This window comes from Triticum aestivum, chromosome 4A (assembly GCF_018294505.1).
Source record: "Triticum aestivum cultivar Chinese Spring chromosome 4A, IWGSC CS RefSeq v2.1, whole genome shotgun sequence".
NCBI lineage: Eukaryota > Viridiplantae > Streptophyta > Magnoliopsida > Poales > Poaceae > Triticum > Triticum aestivum.
Genome location: NC_057803.1, coordinates 623766743 through 623773594, shown reverse-complemented (window position 1 = coordinate 623773594; position 6852 = coordinate 623766743). Strand labels below are relative to the sequence as shown.

The 6852-nt window shown below is 48.1% G+C and overlaps 1 pseudogene; it reads left to right on the top strand.

Annotated features, from left to right (window-relative positions):
- The first annotated feature begins 1188 nt into the window (after window positions 1-1188).
- LOC123084107 (protein phosphatase 2C 53-like) lies at window positions 1189-1899 on the top strand (annotated as a pseudogene).
- The last annotated feature ends 4953 nt before the right edge of the window (window positions 1900-6852 follow it).

The following is a 6852-nucleotide window of genomic DNA, read 5'->3' as shown; positions in this document are numbered from 1 at the left end:
TGGTTTTCGGCTTTAAAATGTTGTATCTCCTAAATAAAAAAGCGAACTAAAAATCCGTTTTCACCATTAAATCCGTCTCGACGAGATCTTCAAAACTAGACCCCATGTTGATATGTTTCGACGAATTATTATTTTTGTCCAGAAGTTGCCATGATGTTTACACTGCAGTTGTCATAGGGCTTAAACTAAAGTTGCCATGTGGCAATTTTAGTTTGTAGATCATGGCAATTTTAGTATTTTGATGATGGCAACTCCGGTACTTTGACCATGAAAATTATTTTTTGTATGAACCATGGCAATTTTACGTGCATGTATCATGACAATTTTAGTTTATGGCTCATGACAAATCTAGTTTCTTAATTCCCCGTTTTATAAATGTCAAAAATTACTTTTAAATGTAGAAGAAAATAGTTGAAACATATCATGGCAACTTCGGTGTAAACATCATGGCAATTCATATGGAATAGACATGGCAACTTTTAATCCAAAAAAATTCATCAAAATATATCAACATGGGATCTAGTTTCGAAGATCTCATCGCGAGGGATTTAATGGTGAAAACGGATCTTCAATCGGATTTTTCGTTTAAGAGATAAAACATTTTAAAAACTGAAAATCCAAAAAGATTCCTACATGCATGCATGCGATGACGTGGCAATCTGTTTGCATTAAAGACGTATGGTGCATCTTCCTTCCTGCCACACGTGTGGCAGTTAGCGGCGTCCTAATTCTAAATATACTAAACCTGGCCAGGTTTAGTTTACCATGTTTTTTTTTGATTTTTTCTTATCAGTCAAAATCGACCCAGTGGGTGAGCGACACGTGCTTTAGTGGGGGATATAGCCGGGTACACGGTTTGGTGCGCATACTGATTTCTGCTAGAAACCATAAAAAATTGAGTCCTGAACTCTCCATTGGCTGCATGTTCTGGTTCCTTCTCAGTTCGGGATTGGATGCATGTCGTGCGCGTGGAGGGATCGACGTTTGCTTTATCCTTCCAATCGAGTCGGTCGCCGCCGCATCTTCTGGGTTTGCTATGTTGTCGGTTGCCGCTTCCATCCAGTTTTCTGAGCCCTTCTACAGCTTGTGCGGTAGCTGTTTTCGATTTTTGCTTTTCCTCTCTGCTGTCTCCTATAAATACTGCCTGTTACGTGCGTCCGTCTTCATTCCATCTGCTCCCATCTGCTCTCTCTCCTTTCTAACTAGTGGTGCCATTGTTCGGCCGGCGATGGTTGCTCCTGCTCTTGTTCGTTCTGGACGGCGTCTTCAGGGTCGTCCTCACCCCGACGCCGTGCGCTCTCCGCCATGGACGCCACGCCGTCGTGGTTCGCTCTCGCCGACGCGTCGTGCGCGTGGGGGAGTGCCTGCTCGGCTGCTCCGTCTCGCCTCCAGACATGGAGCGTTGCCTCCGACTGCAGTAACGTCGTCTCCCACGACTTTGAGGGCCTCTTCTCAACTTCCGCTGACGCCATCTCACCCTGGCTCCTCGGCCTGCCCGCGGCGGTCGACCAGACCGTGACGGTCTTCGGTGGCACCTGCAGGAGTGTCGCTCTTCCCCACCGCTCTGGTCGCTCAAATCCGTCTGCGCGCGGCCGCCTCTTGAAGATGGAGCACGCCGCCGCTGTCATCACTCTCTTCTGCGGCGTCATGCAATGCATGGTCGCCGGCTTCGGCGCCGCGGTGACGGGCTCGACCGCCCCTCCTTCCGTCTCCGCATACGCTTCCTTGCCGTCGCACGGGGGTGCCCAGGTTGCGACCATTGCCAGGACAGCCTACAATCCGGTGCCGCGCTCGCCGAGGAGCTGCGCGCAGGACCGCGGCGGCGCTTCGGACGACCTGAGCTCTCTGGATTCCAAGCAGTGGGAGAAGGCTTTTGTGGACTGCGCCATCGTCGTCTAGGCATGCGCCAGCAATCTTGACCTCGAGCCCGGCCTACCCGCTGAGGCCACGAGCTAGCGACCTCTCAGGCTGAAGCCCCGCCAATCCTTGTCACGTCGCCGCCGGCTCGCCGCTCGACGTTGCGTTCGCCCAGGCCGCTGTCGCCTTGCCATCCAGCGCAAATCGGAGTCTTTCCCCCGCGTCGTCGTCATGGAGACTGGAGAGGTGCTAGAGCCAAAGCGGACGTGACGACGCCCTCCTGTTCCTTGCCCACCTCGATCGTCGTCAACTGCGGGATGGCGAGCACACAGGGTTGCCTCTTCCTCACTCTCTACATCGTGTGCCATGCGTGCTGCTTGCATATTGCTGCTGTGTCAGTGCGCGTCGTGAGGTCTGCGTGGCCGCGCACTGCCCCAACCAGTCAACCGCACGCTGGACGCCCACCGCCACTGTCGACCTGCGAGCCACCTACACCACCGCGGCGAACTGCGTGAGCCCCTCGATGGCATCGTGCCAAATGAGAATGACTAGATGCAGCATGCTCGAACATAGCATGTTCCTGTTATGTTATGCCAAACTGTAGTTTGTTGGAAGGGTTTATTTTAGCCTGCTAGCTACGCCACATGAGTCAGATTCTTGACGAATTGCGGTAGGGAGAAGTAAATTTTGCTTGCTGAATGCAGGCCATGCGCGGGGATCACTGTTGAGCAGCAGTTTGATTTCACTGCACGTAATTAAATTTCTCTAATGGAGGACAGTCCCGATCCTTTTCATGGGCACTTGTGTGCATGAGTTCGAAGTGTATATACTAGATGCGGCGGCTATGTCTGCATGCCCGGCCTTTCCACTGATCCCTGCAAGCTCTACACGGATCTCCATGCAAGCTCATTTTCGAAAATCCTACACTTAATGAAAGAGTGCTACGGACTGGTCTTACATTTTTTTGGGGGAGACTTTGACTTGGGTCTCACAGTTGCGGCACCTGTCTCATCAGCACACATGCCGCGGATTTGAATTGGCTGGTGAAACTTGATACTCCTGCACGCCCTCCATCGACGACTCTTCCATGACTTTATTTCAAGTAAAAGAAATTCGTGGTTACAGGTTAGCTACATTTGGTGCACCCGTCAATTTCATCCCAAAAACTTTCCAGTTGTGTTTTGTACAATATAGAAGGAAAAAACAAGAGTTGCATGAATAGTACGTGTATTATTCCTGACAAAAAGGCACACCAAACATGTGCGAAGAACTCTTTTCTCTCCTTAGCATAGGAACATGTGCACACCGCAAGAATGTATATCATTTAAAATAATTCAATCGCACAAACAACATGGGCCCTTTCATTCATATAAGAAGAGAGTTGCAGTCCTGTGATATTTTCCCTTCAATCGCATAGCTCAATTTTTATTCATAAATATTTCCATAATACTATATCTCAAAATATGGTCTCAGTCTTTCTCCCTTCAATGGCACAAGCAACGAGCACTTTTACATGCTTCTGTTACCGTTCATAATCTCCTGTTCTTATCTTTCCAAAAATATATAAACATACCTGCCTAAATAGATAAGGGCCTAATAGGGATTAAAAAATGACTTTTCAAATAGATTGCGTTTTCTTCACAGTTGAACTCTTCTTCTTTCTTGCGGGTAATTCACGGTTGAACTCTAGCCCAGAACAATTGGGCATAGCTCTTGAAACGGTACAACTAATGTTGACATGTGTATAATGCATAGAGTTTTTTATGAGCTATTTAATATAGTCATTTTTTCCTAAAAAAATATAGTCATTTTTTTCTCTGGCCGCATGTCTAAGTTGTTGGCGATATTGGCACCTAACAAATTATATTATTGACGTGTTCTGTTTTGCTGAAACACAAAATAGATTGCATTCACAGGTGAACTCGCTGAAACACAAGGTACAACTAAAGAAAGCGCTGCTCAAGCAGCTTTAAAACACATATGCACCCACTACAACATCACTATCAGTGATCACAACTATCATGCACTTGAAGTAGAAAAAAGAAGCGTGCTTCCAACACAAGCGAAGGTACGAGAACGAATCAATCAGCGGCAGTTCAATATGGCCCACCAACAGGTTACCGCACAGTCAAATGAGAAGGCAAACTAAAAGCCTTGCAAAGATATGAGACAATTTCTTTGTTGTGATACCACTATGAATGTACCCTAAATGCCCATACACCGATGATCCAATCATTGCCTACACCGGCACCAAACCACCAGTGGGTCGGGTACAACAATTGGCAAAGACTCTCTATCACTTCATCACAGGTACCAATCTTGCAGGAGATTCCATCAGAATGATCTAAACTACAAGTGCACATACCGTATTTATTTTATATTATCAAAAAGATACCAGCATGTACCCCCTATTTTCTAAGATGCACCACGGACGTTGGGAATAAATCTATCATTTTCTCAATTTCTCCTTTTTTTATTCATACTTCTCTTGCTTTAAATTCAGTTCCAATGTAAATAATAAAAACAACATACATAAACACTACATATCGACGGGGCACAAGCAATGGAAAACCTATCCTAAAAGATGCAATTACTGCGTCTTTGAAGCTACAAAGAAAGGTCTGATTTTCTCACATGAAGCGACCCATACCAAACAGTGACAATTTAACATGGCCTGTCAGCAAATAAGCACTCAACGGAAGAAATTCACAAGGCAAGTTAAAATCTTAGCAAAGATATATATGTGATGACTTTCAGAATCATACCACTATGTATGTATCCTCGGCGCCCCCAGACTGAAGATCCACTAATCACATATACCGGTGCCAAACGACCCCATGGCTGTATGCGAGAATTTGCAAAAAAATTCTACTATTTCGTTATGGACACCTCCTACAGGAGGTTTTTTTTTAGAAAAGGAGGATGACCCCCGGTCTCTGCATCTGGGAGATGCATACGGCCACTTTATTGATTATTCTCGAGGACCTTACAAAGTATTACAACAATAAGCCTGAATCCACCATCTTGGCAACATATGCCACTACTCCTATCCAAAATGATGAAGGGGTGCTAGCTGGGCCACTACCCAAACCACTCACCTAAGCCTAACATCAAAAAGCCGGAAACCGAAACATATTCGGAAGCCCCAGCCGAGCCACATACCGGGTCTGGGGCACAATCCGGTCAGACGCACTCGTGTGTCGTCGCCACCATCTTCCGCAGGTCCATCTTCAGATCATATTGAGGCTTCTACCTTGTGTGGCCACTCTGCCATCGACGCCACCATGACGCCAGATAGCAACCTCCTCCTGCGCGAGTCCATCTCCGCGTATCGGGCGGCGAGCCTCCACAGCGCCATGCCGCCGATCCTCGCCGCCATGAATGAGTGAGATGAAGTACCGCTCCACCACGGCATGTATAGGGTGAGGAAGGGCGAGGTCCCCATCGGAGACACGGCCGGAAGGGCCGCCACCAGGAACCAGACAAGCTCGCAATACAAACCCAGCATCCCCATGCCCAAGTCGGCGCCTTCAAGAAGGTGACGGCGCTGTGGCACCGCCGCCGCTTAGCCACCGGGTCTAGGGTTTTCACCCGGGCGCAGGGGAAGGGGGGAGGCAGGGGATGTTTAGCCTCAGCGCCGCCACCAAGGAGGGAATGGCATCCGGGACGCCATCGACGCCGTGACCGCCACCGGCGGCCAAGGGTTTCCCCCGGCCAAGCACCCTGCCGCCACCTCCGAGCCAGCCACCACATCCGCAGGCGCGAGTACGCCGGAGATCCAGGCCGGCCGGAGGTCATGCATCACGAGCGGACCAGGATCGTCTCTGATCTGACGCAGGGAGCCTGGGGCCTCCATGCGCCAAGACCTGCGCCCACCGGGACCTCGCTGCCCGCGCAGCCGAGGGGAACCAGCCTACCTCACCGACGAACACTTCCCGCCGCTGGGGGAGCGCCGTCCGCACCAGCGAGGCCGCCGCCTCAGATCCGGACACCACCAAAAGGGAGTGGTCCCTGCCGCCACCATCCCGGGGCATCCCCACAGCCGTGGCCGCGCCCACCCCCATCGACGACCTCCTACAGGAGGTGATAAGTAGATAATGAATAAGTGTATATGTTCTAATCCAAAATTGTACACTACTTGCTTTATTGTAATAAAACGATTACATGAAAGTAATTTTAATAGGTGGAGTACCTTTTATTAGAGATGTACCAGTTTTTGTCATTCTGTTTATCAGCATGTATCATGCATGGTTGTAATAAATCGAAAATCTGCGTCTGAGCACGGGCTCAGCTGCACCCGCTCAGAAAAAAATTCAAAAAAATACTAGAAAAATTCAAAAAATTCCAAAAAAAATTATGTGGTAGATCATTTGATGCGTGAGATCCGCTCCAAATTTTAACTCATTTGGACATCTGAGCAATTCTGGGCAAAAAAGACAAATCAGGTCAAAACAGTTCCTGAACAGTAAACTGTTTTACAGACCCTGATTTTGTCTTTTTTTCCCAGAGCTCCTCAAATGTCCAAATGAGTTGAAATTTGGACCGAACCTCACGCATCAAATTATCTACCACATAATTTTTTTGGAATTTTTTGAATTTTTCTAGTATTTTTTTTGATTTTTTCCGTGAGCGCGGGTGCAGCTGAGACCGGGTGCAGATTCGCCGCACTCGTAATAAATGTACTTCTTTGCCATCTTGAACTTTCATTGGCGGCGGAGTATATATTGATATGGTCTTCTTTACACAATATATAGTAAAAGATATACATAAAGCTACAATGATATTCTGTTAAACTCATAATTGTTTATAGTTCTATCATTTCAACAACAGTCTACATAGTTACAATTTACCGACAGGCGCGGCGTGCCGCCGCGCGGGCTAAGCTAGTTTGTACAACCAACCAACTATTCGACTCCAACTACAGCCACAATCCAGCTATCTAGTAGCCGACACTGGCGGAGCCACCGCCCAGCGACCCTGGGCACTTGCCCGGGC